General features: G+C 44.1%; 1 long non-coding RNA gene across 1 annotated transcript in view; it reads right to left on the bottom strand.

Annotated features, from left to right (window-relative positions):
• Positions 1-15,124, bottom strand: part of LOC309532725 — a 42,295-nt gene that overhangs the window by 20,429 nt on the left and 6,742 nt on the right. The window contains exon 2 of the long non-coding RNA XR_014219979.1: positions 441-588. This is a non-coding gene — a long non-coding RNA (uncharacterized lncRNA). The remainder of the gene's footprint in view (positions 1-440; positions 589-15,124) is intronic.

The following is a 15,124-nucleotide window of genomic DNA, read 5'->3' as shown; positions in this document are numbered from 1 at the left end:
CAATAACTTCAACAACCATGAAGAGGGGTGGTAATTAAGGAAATGCAGCACAGCCAAGGATTAATTAAGAGGTAGGTGCGGGGGAGCCGAAGAATGTAGGATAAATGAAGATAACTGGAAAGTGGATGTATCAAATTATAAAAAATGCATAAATACTGTACTGAAGTTCTCACCCTGGGCCAGCAGGGGGATACTGTAGATAGTTATGCAAATGAAGGATCGAAAGTGATGTTCAGTGATTGGATAGTTTTAGAAAGTTGCTACAGTAACGTTGTACTGGAGCTCTATATAAGCAGGCTGACTGAGCCCTTCAGTTCAGTTCTATTCCGGCCTCTGAATGAACAAGAGCTGTTTGAAGAATCGCTGTGTCATCTGATATGTTCACCCACAACTTAACAAATACTTTAAAAAAAAAGTCAACAAGCATTCCTCCATCTTACACAATAATAAATGTTTCTGTCTTTGTCCATATAAGAGTCTCTCAGCTGTGATCCTGTACTGAGATATTATTCCATAGTACTTTTCTTGTTATGTATCCATTAATTTGCATCTCTTGGAGTAGCCATGGTGGTGGGAAAAGAGCCTCTCCTGTGCAAAAGGAATAAAAGGAAAGAAAGGTTGACCCACTGTGCATTACCCCTAAAGAAAATTTAGGAACAATGGTTTTCAGTAATAATAATTGCAAAGCAGATTTGAAAAAAGAAAGAAAAACAAACTATTGCTTACCTGGTCCAGGGAGAGCAGAATAAGAAGCAATTGCTTCAACATCACCGTCCTCTTAGTTTACAGTTAAACATTAGGAAAAATGCTCCCAAGGACCTGCTCAGCATCTAATTTTAACAGGGCCTTTCTTTTCAACTGGGCAAGGGCTAAGGGTTCAAAAAACATTGACTTTGCCTGCTGTGTCACTGCCAGGCAACTGGGAGACACAGTTTTTTTTGCAGCTGAGGGGCTTAAAAAAGGAAAGTATTGTTCAATGATGTTTTGTTGTGGGCACTGCATATATTTCTTTAGGGATATTTATATACCACCTGTCCTGCTCACATTTCTAGGTGGTGTACAACAATGAAATACACAAAACAAAATATACAGTATCATTAAAAATTATTGAGTAACCCCGCTACAGAGACCTAGCAATCTGTAATTTGCAAAATTTCTCATGATTAACATCTGTATTTGGTTAAACATATAACCACATTGTACAAATAAAACAGCAACACAACGGTAAGCACTTTGTGAATCAAAAGCCACAAAATGAACTTTGCTGAACAAACAAATGTTCTTATTCCTCCTGTCTCGTGTTCATTAAATCTGACAGGAAATCAAATATCACCATCTGTGTACTTGCAATAAAAACACTGAAAACAGCTCTAAACTAGTAGAGTACCACAGAAGTGGAGACTTGTCTTTTATTTGCAAATGAACAAAAAAAAGCTCAATTTTACATAAGAATAGTATTAGAATTGTAGAGTTGGAAGTGACCCCTAAGATCATTTGGTCCAACCTTTTGCAAGGCAGGAATCTCAACTAAAGCATCTGTTAAGTTGTGGGTGAACATATCAGACGACACAGTGATTCTTCAAACAGCTCTTGTTTATTCACAGGCCAGAACAGAACTGAACTGAAGGGTTCAGCCAGCCTGCTTAAGTAGAGCTCCACTAGAACGCAACAGTAACCATTTTCTGTCACTATCCAATCACTGAACGTCACTTTCAATCCATTATTTGCATATGTGGACCTGAACTATCTACAGTATCCCCCTGCTGGCCCAGGGTGAGAACTTCAGTACATAACAGCATCCATGACAGATGATATCCAACCTCTGCTTAAAAACCTCCAAGAAAGGAATCTAATACCTTCCAATGGAGTCCGTTCTACTGTCAAACAACTCTTATCATCAGAAAAAAATTCCTTTCTTTTAAAGCCATTAAGTTTAGTTCCTACCCTCCAGAGCAGGAGAAAACAAGCTTGCTCCTTCTTCCATGTGACAGAGCTTGAGATACGGTCATACCTCAGATTACGAATGCTGTGGGTTGCTCGTTTTCGGGTTGTGAACAGCGCAGAACCCGGAAGTACTGGAACGGGTTACTTCTGGGTTTCGGTGCTCACACATGCGTAGAAGCGCAAAATGACATCACGTGCATGCGCAGACGTGCCGAATCACGTCACGCGCATGCAGACTCGGCGCTTGAGGCTACAAACGCTGCGGGTTGCGAACATGCCAACCGCACAGATCACGTTCGCAACCGGAGGTATGACTGTAATTGAAGATGACCATCATATCTCCTCCCAGTCTCCTCTTTTCTAGGCTAAACTTACGCAGCTCCTTCAACCGTTCCTCATAAGGCTTGGTTTCCAGACCCTTGACCATCTCGGCGGTCATCCTCATCTGCACATGTTCCAGCTTGTCCATATCCTTTTTAAATTGTGGCGCCCAGAACTGAACACAGGACTCCAGGTGCGGTCTGACCAAGGCAGAATAGAAGGGTACCCGCAGACACGATAGTTTATGATGTACCGTATTTTCGCCCTATGGGACACACTTTTTCCCCTCCAAGAATGAAGGGGAAATGTGTGTGTGTCCTATGGGGCGAATGCAGGCTTTCGCTGAAGCCTGGAGAGCGAGAGGGGTCGGTGCGCACCGACCCCTCTCGCTCTCCAGGCTTCAGGAAGCTGTCCGCAAGCCTTGGGAGCCCGCGGGAGTTCCCGCCGGGCTCCCACGGCTTGCGGAGAGCTGCCTGCACCCCGAAGCCTGGGCGTGCTGAGCAGTCGCGCCCAGGCTTCGGGTAGCTCTGCGCAAGCCGCGGGAGGGCTCCCACAGCTTGCAGAGAGCAGCCTGTTCTGGGGGCTGGGGTCGGGGGAAGCTCAGGCTTCCCCCGCCCCAGCCCCACGCCTGGGGGAGAAATAATTTTTTCCCCTTTATTTCCCCCCCAAAAAACTAGGTGCGCCGTATGGGGCGAAAAATACGATACTTTCCCATTCATCATTCACAATAGATGCAGATACATTTACAAATTTGATGCCTCTGTCATTATACTAATTTTTTTATTTACTGTTGCCTGAGTTACATGAAACATCTCATAAGTATCTGAGGATCACGGCCAAGGGCTCAAATCCGAACTGCTTTCCTTCAGAACATTTAAAGCCATAGAAAGCTATGCAATGTTTCTTGAATTAGGGTCTCTGTTACCATGAAGCCTGAGTAATAATTTGTTTCTATCCCTCTCCTGCCAAAAGTGCCATGAACATCTGCTAACTCCTCATCCTCCTCATCCGTCAACACCTTGTCGTCGTCCTCCAACATACCATATTCATACCATATTGTTTATTTGATCATGGTATTTTGAAAAATCCAGCACCATCTTTGCTTAAAAATGCTGGAGGCCTTCACAACAGAAGTCTCAATGTCTGTTTATGCCCAAACAACTTAAAAAAAAAAAAATGTAAGAATAATTTGTGTGTAAAATCACTAAGCCTACTCTCCACTGATTTTTTTTTGGGGGGGGGAGAGAAAAAGCTGTCAGGGATATGGAAGTCAACCTTCCCATCTTCAGCAGCAGTCGGTGGGGTGGAGCAGACAGGTCAGGGTTAATCACCTGCCTTCTCAACACCTGTGTTAGCTTTCCCAGGATTGGCACCAAGCCCCAGCGCTGGATTTAGGTATGGCGAGGCCCTAAGCTACTGAAGGTAATGGGGCCCTTTATATGTCCAGCTATCCTTTGTCAACAGCAAATTGTCACTGTTTTTTGTGTTGAATGTATGCTATATGGTAATTTATGGACCTAACAGGTATCTAAAGCTATTTGCACATGCAGAATGTAGGCACCCTGTATATAGAAATGAGCAAACCAGTGATATTTTAGGGAGCAGGCTAGCAGGCGGGGCCCACTACTTACATCTGTGATAGGAATTTTGAGGTCTTAGATATATGGTAATGTTCATAACTGCACGTACATAGATCAGCACAGGAAGACCGACCTGAAGCCATTTTGATTCCTAAACTGAGCAAATGTTTCTCTGCATGGTCAAAGTGGAAAAGCCTCCCCATTGTCTTTTCCTTCACAAATCCTGTCTTAAGGGTCTGTCTGTGTTTGAATAGGGTGTGAGCCTGTGACCTAGGAACTAAGTATTTATCACTACAAAAGACTAGCCAGGCTACCCAGGAAATCCAATCAAGTAACCTGCCATACAGGAAATAAACAACGATAGGAGAAAAACAGCATTCAAATGTTCTGTTTTAGACAGCCTTTTCTGTGATGTAGGTATGATGTATCTGGGGGGTGGTCTTAGGTTACACTCCTTCTGTGATGTATGTATGAAGTTTCTGGGGGGTGGTCTTGATCTACAGGGTGGCAATTTCAAAAGTCTTTATAAGGCCTTGCACACCATTTTTCTGAGTCCTCCTCCTTTCCTGCGGTTGAGGGGAGCACCCTGTTGCAACATATCAATAAAGATCAAGCTTACTAGCTGCTTTGCTTCTCAATATTCTCTGGCTGGCCTCTGTTATTTTCTCCTACCAATAGGGAACCTATGTAAGGACTCTATATGGGCTCTTGGATACCCCATAAGGGAAAAGGGCAATTTTTGTTTACCACACATCATAGGAACACAAAACACTGTTGCCGTATGTAGGTTTTATTTTATTTGTTTTTTATCTTATATTTTGGAAATGTACATCCAGGATTTTTCCCCTTTAAATTTTTTGGGACCCCCAAGAGAGCGGAGCCCTAAGCTATAGCTTGCTTAGCTTATACGTGAATCTGACAATGCCAAGCCCCCAAGCAAACAAGCTTGTTCCCGGAGAGTGTGGCACTCGCTGTCTCTTAAGCACAGCTGTGGAGTTTGCCAAAAAGATGATAGTTCAACTGGTGACTGACAATGCAAAACACTGGAAAGTCCCCACTCCCCTGCTGGCTTTCTACCTGCACGACTGCTTTTGTAGTATAACTGACTTTATTGAGGGTTTGGTTTTTCTCGATGTCAAAGAAAGGAGGGGTGCCCTGACCTCCTTGCCCTGCTACCAAACTCGCACAACTGCTTGCCCCGCTTTACGCACTGTCGGCTGGTGCCAAGAAGCTCTGTCAGCTGGGGCTCCTCCTAGCTCTCGGTGCAGATGCCTCCAAATTTATATGCCTGGCTAATTCACCCTATAGGGACGCGGGTGGCGCTGTGGGTTAAACCACAGAGCCTAGGACTTGCCGATCAGAAGGTCGGCGGTTCAAATCCCCGCGACGGGGTGAGCTCCCATTGCTCAATCCCAGCTCCTGCCCACCTAGCAGTTCGAAAGCACATCAAAGTGCAAGTAGATAAATAGGTACCGCTCCGGCGGGAAGGTAAACGGTGTTTCCGTGCGCTGCTCTGGTTCGCCAGAAGCGGCTTAGTCATGCTGGCCACATAACCCGGAAGCTGTATGCCGGCTCCCTCGGCCAATAAAGTGAGATGAGCACCACAACCCCAGAGTCGGTCACGACTGGACCTAATGGTCAGAGGTCCCTTTGCCTTTATAATTCACCCTAGCTTCTGTAGGAGCCAATTTGAGCCAGGAGGCGTGGCTCAAATTCAATCAGCTTGCTTTTCTTCCTGAGAGTCCTGTTTTATACACTCACATACCCTCCAACTTTTCTCTGATGAAAATAATAGTAACAACAACAACAACAACAATAATAATAATTTATTATTTATACCCCGCCCATCTGGCTGGGTTTCCCCAGCTACTCTGGGCGGCTTCCAACAAACACTAAAATACAATAACCTATTAAACATTAAAAGCTTCCCTAAACAGGGCTGCCTTTAGAAGTCTTCTAAAACTTTGGTAGTTGTTTTTCTCTTTGACATCTGGTGGGAGGGCGTTCCACAGGGTGGGTGCCACTACCAAGAAGGCCCTCTGTCTGGTTCCCAGTAACTTGGCTTCTCGCAGTGAGGGAACCGCCAGGAGGCCCTTGGCGCTGGACCTCAGTGTCCAGTGGAATAGGGATATCCTATTCAACAACTTTATTATTTATACCCCATGCATCTGACTGGGTTGTCCCAGCCACTCTGGGTGGCTTCCAACATATATAAAAACATAATAAAACATTACACATGAAAAGAAACTTCCCTATACAGGGCTGCCTTCGGATGTCTTCTAAAGGTTGTATAGTTACTTATCTCCTTGGCTCGGGGGTCACATAACTCCACACCCTGTAACATCGAGAAAAACCAAACTCTGATGGAAATAGGGGAAAGCGGGACATTCTGGGATCAAATCAGAAACTGGGGTGGCTTCTGTAAATCTGGGACTGTCTCTGGAAAACAGGGAAACCTGGATGGTCAGCACTCTTAGTAATGCTACTGAAAAGCTTTTACTTTATTTCTGTTTTATTTACTGGCAAGAACACACTTTTAAAAGTGCCAGTTACCCTATAGGTTTGTGCACTACCTTGCACTTTACCTCAAGTAGCCTAGATTTTAGACATTTTTAATCTGCACTGACAGCTGAAGCTTTCAGCTGGGTTTTTCCCACTGACAACAGCTTAACCTTTATATTCTAGGAAAACAGAGTCTTTGGGGTTTGTGGATTTTGAAAGAAGGCGGAGCCTGCCCTTTTAAAAAAATAAATCACCTGATACAGATAGGTAGCCGTGTTGGTCTGCCATAGTCAAAATAAAAGAATTCCTTCAGTGTATCTGAAGAAGTGTGCATGCACACGAAAGCTCATACCAAGAACTAACTTAGTTGGTCTTTAAGGTGCTACTGGAAGGAATTTTTTTATTTTAAATCACCTGAGTTATGTTATGCCAGCACCATCTGCTGGATATTAGAGGAAGAACCAGCTCGTAGTTGTTATTTGGTCAAGCACTCCCCGCTCCCCAAAATCAGGATAAAAAACTCCAGGCTTGTTTGAGAAAGTGGGGGGAGGTCCACGCGTGGCCAGGATCTCAAGTTCTGAGTTAAAGTCCTGGCTGCCAGTTGCAAAAGAACAAGAACTCAAAGGTGGATTCTTTCCAAAGCCTTTAATGTTGAGATTGGTGGGCTGCATATGGAAATTGCTAATCTAAGGCACAGCAGGCAATACACAGTTAATGGAAGGCACAGAAAGGCAGGTGATGTAAGTAATCAAAACTTAGAGGTTGGTATCACCTTAGCACAGCAAGTGGTTCTGCTCCTTAGCCAAGGAATCTAGCACATTGCCAAAAGGGCAGAAAACCTTGAATTGTGCCCAGTCAGGAACCTGGGGATGGCACAGGGAGAGATAGATAAACCTATCAATTTCAGGTTCTGTTTCTCATTTTCCCAATCTTACCGGCAACATTTTGAAGATGATTTATTGAGCCCAAAATGTGAAACATCAATTATATTGTCAGATTCGGCCAGTATAAACAGCCTGCTGCTCTTTTTAAAACAACCACTATGTTTATGTTGGGGAATCAAAATAATGTCCTAGATATGCTAAACAAGGCAATATTTTCTCCAGAAGTAGGCTATTAGTACATTTTAACTGAATATGAAGTAACTATCCTATCTTGAGCAACATGAGAACGCACAGCCTAATTATAAACTCCTAATCTTCCTATTAGAGCGCCATCTATTCAATGTCTTACCACATTATTAGAACAAATAAGCTATCAAGAAAATCATTTCATTGTTATTATATTATTTCCACACGCCATTGCAACTTGCATGCCTGGAACTCCAGTTTGGAAATGTTTGAATATTTGCATTTGTCATCGATGCTTTTCAGTCTCTGTATTCATACAGATGCGGTTAATATGCAGCTGCTTTTGCTTACTGAAAGCAGAAATAAATATTACTAAATTATTCAAATGTGATAGACAGTGCATGGTCATGTGGATGTATCGAGACTGCCTAGGGAATGTTGTTCCCACTACTGAAGCAGGGCTGTGTTTGGTGCCCTCTTGGTGCCCCATGTATAAGGGACCAAAGCCAGGGTCCTTACCTTAATAGGAGAGGATCTCTGGACCCTTTTCCTCCCTCCTGCCTGAGGAATACACCTCATTCATATTGTTTCATTTCCTAAGGGGACGGGGTTGCACAGGAAATGGTCTCTGTGAAATACATACCCTTTGAGGAGGCAGTGGGGGTTGTGCGGTTCAGAAGGGGTGTGCTGCTGGCAAAAGGTGACATCAAGCCAGCCTCTCAGGTGCTGCCTGTGCACCCACGAGCCAGGAACCTGTTGGATGTCCCGTTTCAAGGTCAATACTGTTGAGAGCTATGCTCATGAGCTGCTCTGCCTCCTGTTCAGCCTTCAAGGGCTTTAGTACTTTCCTTGAATGGGTGGTGAGGGTTTAGCCAGGTGGTGCCCCTACTGCCCGTTATCTGGATAGCCTTGCCAGTGTGCACACAGACCTGATTAGTTATCTGGATGTTTGAGGCCCCATAACTTGTATTCTTTTCTTTGCACTGAGCTCGACACCATGGATCTGCAGTGGAGCTGTAGCTTCTACACGCTTCTCTTCTCCTTACTGCAGCCAAGGGAGCCAGATTTCTTTTCCCCTCTGTCTGCCTTGCGCTGCTTCCCTGCTCATCTCGCAGCTGTAGGAGGCTGGTTGCAACTCCCTGCTCTCTTCTCCTTGCTGTGGCAACTCAGAAAAGAGGAAAATAAATCTGCTATGGTCCTCTCAATGCTGCTACTGTGCATGCAGGAGGGAAGTGGAGACATGGGGAGGGCCTCTGTGTCGTGGTTCCCTCCCTTGAGAGCCAGCAGTTTTTGGCTATGTGTGGTTTTGCAAATACGTACGTACTGCTTCTGGGGCAGAACCCTCACATGAGATGGGACCACACTGTAACAGATTTTGTTTTGCAGAGCTTTCCATAGTTAGGATGTGTCTTGGGGGAAGGATACCATAGTAGATGTGTAAGAAAATGTATAAAAACACTCAAGCGTAAATTGCTATTTTATTGAAACAACAACAATACAATTTGTATGTGATCTGTAATCCGTAAAGATAGAAGGTATCAAATATGATTTTTTTTAAAAAAATTATTGCACTTGCACTACTGTTAACTGCTTGTCACACAATTCAGAAACAATCTAAATTAGATTTCATGTGTGTTGCCTATTTATAGTATTATATTGTAAACAAGTCATTAAAGGTAAAGGGACCCCTGACCATTAGGTCCAGTCGTGGCTGACTCTGGCGCTCATCTTGCTCTATGGGCCGAGGGAGCCAGCATACAGCTTCCTGGTCAAGTGGCCAGCATAACTAAGCCCCTTCTGGTGAACCAGAACAGCGCACGGAAACGCCGTTTACCTTCCCGCCAGAGCGGTACTTATTTATCTACTTGCACTTCGTGCTTTCGAACTGCTAGGTTGGCAGAAGCAGGGACCGAGCAATGGGAGCTCACCCCGTGGTGGGAATTCGAACTGCCGACCTTCTGATCGGCAAGCCTTAGGCTCTGTGGTTTAATCCACAGCGCCACCCGTGTCCCATAAACAAGTCATTACACGCAACATATTCCTGCTGATGCATGCTGGACTTCCTGACAATGTACGACATACTCACTTGTCAACACTTGCTTGCTAAGCCCTGTCAGCGAACTTGACCACTGATCAGTTATAACTTGCCTTTTGTGTGTTTACTTGGAAAATAAAGTAATCACTACGACTTTAACTCTATGTTACATAAGTAAACCCATGGGGCGGATGAGGACCAGAGTGAAGCCAGGGGCAGAGATCACAGCCCACCTGCCATTGGCCAAGTAGGCAGACAAGCTGTGATCCATTTCCCAGGTCTGGGTGAAGGTGAAAAGAGGACACAAAGATTTCAAAGCTCCATATGGAAAAAGGATTGCCAGAACAGGAACATGAAATGGTAGAGTTGGAGGCAACAGTGGGTGAAATCGAAAAGTCCTTCACACAGATGCTTAGAGCAGTGTTTCCCAACCTTTTTTGGGCAAAGGCACACTTGTTTCATGAAAAAAATCTCGAGGCACACCACCATTAGAAAATGTTTAAAAAATTAACTCTGTGCCTATATTGACTATATATAAAGTAATTCTCTTTAATAGGAATCAAATAAACACAAAGAAAGTATTTTATAATTACTTTATTATGAAATAGTAAGTAAACAGAAATATGAAAAATTATAAAATACTTTATTCAGTGCGCAACCTGGGCCTGTTTGGCTGAACACAAAGCTGATATTCTGGCTGGAATCGAAGAAAGACACACACGTAGCTCTTCGTCAACAGCTCTCAGTCTCTCTCTGTAATTAGTTTTTATAGCAATCATGCTTGAAAAGCTCAACTCACAGAGATATGTAGTGGAAAATGGGAGCAATGTCAAAATAGCTTTGTTTGCCAGAAGGGGGAACTCCTTGGCAGTTTCCAACCAAAAACTGTCCAAAGGTAGATCAGCAAATCTTAGCTTGAAACCACGATTTTGTCTCAGTTCAGTTAGTTCCTCCTGCTCCTGTAAAGTCATGTCCTTTCCACCAACTGATGCTGAGCTATAAGGGTCCCTAACCCAGTCAAGGCATTCAGTGGAGACTGAAGAGAAATAAAATGACAACTTCCCCTCGAGAGTTTTTAAATGTTTAACTATTATCTCACACAGTGCAGCAGTGTGAACACCTTGCCATTGCTTGGTGAGTGTGAACATTTCAAGATTGCCACTTTCCACGTGTTGATGCCAGAGTTGCACCTTTGAACGGAATCCATTTATTTTATCTGTACTTGTAAGCAGGTTTTCATTTCGGCCTTGCATTTGTGTGTTCAGTTCATTCAGATGATGAAATATATCTGCCAGGTATGCCAGCCTTGCACACCACTCATCACTTGCAAGCAGTTTTGCGTAATCTGTCCTCTCATTTGTCAGAAACACTTTAAGTTCCTCCCGCAGCTCATACACACGAACCAAGACCTTGCCACGCGATAACCACCGGACCTCCGTATGAAACAGCAAGGTTTTATGCTTCGCTCCCATCTCCTCACACAAAGCTGCAAATATGCGACTTTTCACGGGTCGTGACTTTACAAAGTTTACCATGCGCACAACATCATCCAACACATGAACTAGGTCTGCTGGTAAAGTCTTGGCTACGAGGGCCTCACGGTGTAAAAAACAATGCGTAACAATCACATCTGGATTTCTTTCCTTCACTCTGCTTACAAAGCCTTTGGTGTGCCCGACCATGGCTGCAGCTCCATCGGTGCAGACACTTGTGCAGTTTTCCCACTTAAGTCCTCCTTGTTCAAGGTATTCTGATGTGACCCGAAAAATTTCTTCTCCTGTTGTTTTTTCTGGCAATGCCTTGCAGAAAAAGAAGTTTTCTCTAATTGCATCACCATCAACAAAACGCACATTGGCCAAGAGTTGAGCATGTCCACTGATATCAGTAGACTCGTCAAGTTGTAATGCAAATTTCTCACTGATATGGATCTTTTCCAAAACCACACTTTCAATGTCTGCAGACATGTCATTAATACGTCTGGAAATTGTGTTGTCTGAGAGAGGGACTTTGGCTATTTCCTTAGCTGCTTCAGGTCCGAGCATCTCCTCTACAATAGCTTTGCAGGCGGGAAGTATTAATGTCTCTGCCACAGTGTGCGACTTTTTTGACTTGGCTATAAGTTCAGCAACGTGATAGCTAGCTTTAAGAGCTCTTTCATTTACCTTTGTGGTTTTTCTCATGAAAGTTGCCTGTTTCTCCGTGTTTTCACGCAGGCGAACAAAATAGTCCGCATTCTTGTTTTGAAGCGAAGGGTGTTTCGTTTGGAGATGACGTTTAAGTTTGCTTGGGACCATAGCACTGTTGTTAGCTAGCTTTTCACCACACACCATGCACAGTGGAGTTGGTTGGTTTGCATCTCCCGTGAAAGTAAATCCAAATGAAATATAGCTTTCGCTATATTGCCTTGTGCCCGAGAATTTGCTTGAGCTAACCATCTTTGCTTTCTTTTCATCCCCACTCATTCTTGGGCTCTCATCTGGCTCCAAATTTTGTTCAGAGTCCAGTTCTTTTCTTTTCAAAAACTTGTCCATCACTGCAGTATCCGGCCTCTCTGCAGTGCCGACTCCCGCTGAGTCCTGGTCTCTGTGCTCGGGCGGGAAGGAAGTCGGAAGATGATGTCCTACTGTGATAGGTCCAGGCTGGAGTCCGGACCAATCACAGCCAGGCAAAAACATGCATACTGTGTGAGCTCAATGCAACGGCTCATTTCTGCAAAGGAAAAAAAAATGGGTTTAGATGGGGGGGGAAGAGGCGGGGTAGTCGTTATACAGAACAGTTTTTACTGCCTGTATTACGGGCACGAATTATACATGGGAATGGCAGGAAGAGTGACGGCAGCACACGCAAAAGCGGAAGCCACGAGGTCCCCGAGGGCCTAGTGTGCCGCGGAACAGCGGTTGAAAAACACTGGATTAGAGAGGGCAAGAGCAAGGCAATTTCCATTGAGCTTCATGGCTAAGCAAGGAATTGAACTTCCAACATGGATGTCTTCCCCAGTTTACAGAAAACCTAAAAAGGTGGTTGCTAGTAAGCTCTGAATTTTGCCTCTGTATTTATGTACTGAATCATCATTTTAAATCTAGAATACAACATTGATCCTAAATTTAATATACAGAGACATGATGCTGGAGGAATTAAGATTATTTCAGATTAATTTACAATATAATAATGACTTAGTTTAATTTATGTGTTATTAAATTGTACATTGTTGTATATATTGTGCTTTTTTAAAAAAATACAAGCAGTTTCTAAAAATAATCTATAACAGAGCACCAGAAACGTATGAAAATCCTATGAGAGAAGAGAGCAAATGCTATTAGAAGCTGGGGAAATATCCATGTAAACGTAACGGATTCAAATACTTAAAAGGAGGTGCTGAGCCCTTGACATATGCCTGTAAAAAGGTGGTTGTTGGCGTTGTTAATTGAATTAGTATTCTGCCTTTCAACCCAAACATCTCCAGGGCAGTAATGTAGCTGGCATGAGTCTGATTTAAATTGTGCTTATACTGTGAATCTAAATTCAATTTCATTTATAATGAATTGATTTATTATTTATTAAAGTATCTAGGCTGCCTTTCGGGATAAAGAAATCCCCACAGAGTGGTTTGCAATGCAATGCATTGCAATAAATAAAATAAAATCTATTTAAAGCTCCACAAAGGTTATGTGGGACACTGTTCAAACTCTTTGTAATTAGGATTTCAATAATTTCCTGATAGTCCAGTTCTCTGTATTTCCCAGGTGATCCTTATTTCACCTGGCCTTGGCTTTCCTTGTGCTGACTATCCATTTTCTTTCATAGTATGGGAAGAGACTGTCCGCCCAAACAAGCCCAACTGCTGCCTGCTTTACAGAACCTCCTGGATGACTACGGATTTGTGTCACTGCCCATTTCCATGAAAGATTTATTCATGCATTTTGCACAATGCCACAATCCCACATGCAACTTTTAAAAAGGATAATAAAGGATGATCTGCATGACTGCCTTGGCAAGCGCAATACCTGCCAGGCTCAACGGCCGGTCTCGCGCTGCCGCTTCCCGCGCTCTCAAGGCCCCGGGAGGAGGAAGGCGTGAAGGGAATCCCGAAGGCGCGAAAACCTCGCGCATGCGCAGGCCTTCCGCCTGCGACAGCCCAGTAGGCCAGCCGAAACGAGCTAGCGTGCGGCAGAGCGGCGATGGGATGTGGGAGGGAGCTCGCTATGTGGGGCACGTTACAGCCCCGTGACGTCAGCGCCACGCAGGCAGCCAGACGGCGAGAGCCCCGCGCTGGGCGGCCTCTCCTCGCCACCGCTGCCCCGCCTCTCGCCGCCCAACTCGCCCGCCTCCCTCCCACGGCACACCAGGCAACATCTCGCGGCACACTAGTGTGCCGCGTAAGAGCGGTTGAAAAACACTGGCTTAGAGAAATGAGAGTTGTGGTGTTGCAGAGGTGGAAAGAAACCATGGATGGAGAGCGGAAGAGATATACTGATCTGGCAGAGATAGAGTTGAGTGAAAAAGGACTCTGTGCACGACTTGGAGTGAATTCAGAGGAAAAAGCTATCAAACCTCTGGCACTTTTTAGGGGATAGGAAATGGAAGAAACATAAATGGAAGGGATTTAAAAAAACAGGACGGAAAAGTACAACAAATGCAACAGGAAATGGGAATTGAAGATAAGGCACTGGATTCAAATTAATGAATAAATAATAATAGAATTATGGGATCTTATTTTAATATACACTCACAGTGGACTTGATATTATGTGTTTTGTGTTTTTATATTGTGATTTTATGTTGCAACCACGCTGAAAACTACAGGTATAGGGCAGTATACAAATTAATTAATTTTGATTACAGAAAAAACTACTGTTGAAATGTATTAATAACGATAATTAGAGAACCCCCTTTTGGATTTTTTTGTGTAAAAAGAAAAATGAATTAATGTGAGTCATTTGGGTTGGAAGACTGGGCAAATATTGCCTAACAGAAAGTAGATCTGTTGGGCATCATTCTAGAGTGAGTATTTGGAACAATTTCATTTATGTAACCAACAGACTGAAAATCAGAAGTCCTTTTTATTTTTCCTCTTTTTTCCCTTTTCTTTTCTTCCCTTCGCTGTTTCTTCTTTCACTGTGTTTTCATTTCATTTCATTTAGATTTGTTTCATCTTATTGTACTATGACAAGGTTTTAATAAAATATTTTTTAAAAAAAACCTCCGTATAAAACATTTGACTTCATTTTACACACACACACACACACACACACACACACACACCAATCACTATGAGAAAGCAGTATGTCAGTTTAATAAATCCAACTTTGCTATGAGGCCATTAAACACACACAAAAACTCTCCCTCCCCCCCCAGCCTAAAAAGAAAACAATTCTGTACACGCTTAGAAACACTCCCGTCGCTCCAACCGGCAGAAACAACTGTGAAACAAACCAGGCCCGCTGTCCTCACTGCTCGACGAAGGAGACCGTCGGGTCAGCCACCTCGCTCGCTCCCTCGCGCTGAGCGGCCGCCGCCAAACTGAACTCGAAAGCGCCGCCTCAGACTCCGCGTCCAGCGAGTCCCGCCCACCCTCGGCTTGGATTGGCCGACGGCCCGCGGCGGCCGGAAGGTGTCAATCAGGGCGAACCCGAAGCCTCGCCTCGATTCGTCAAGCCCCTCCCATCGCGTCAC

This window comes from Podarcis vaucheri, assembly GCF_965113315.1.
Source record: "Podarcis vaucheri genome assembly, chromosome: 5".
NCBI classification, from domain to species: domain Eukaryota; kingdom Metazoa; phylum Chordata; class Lepidosauria; order Squamata; family Lacertidae; genus Podarcis; species Podarcis vaucheri.
This window is presented reverse-complemented; position numbering and strand designations above follow the sequence as displayed.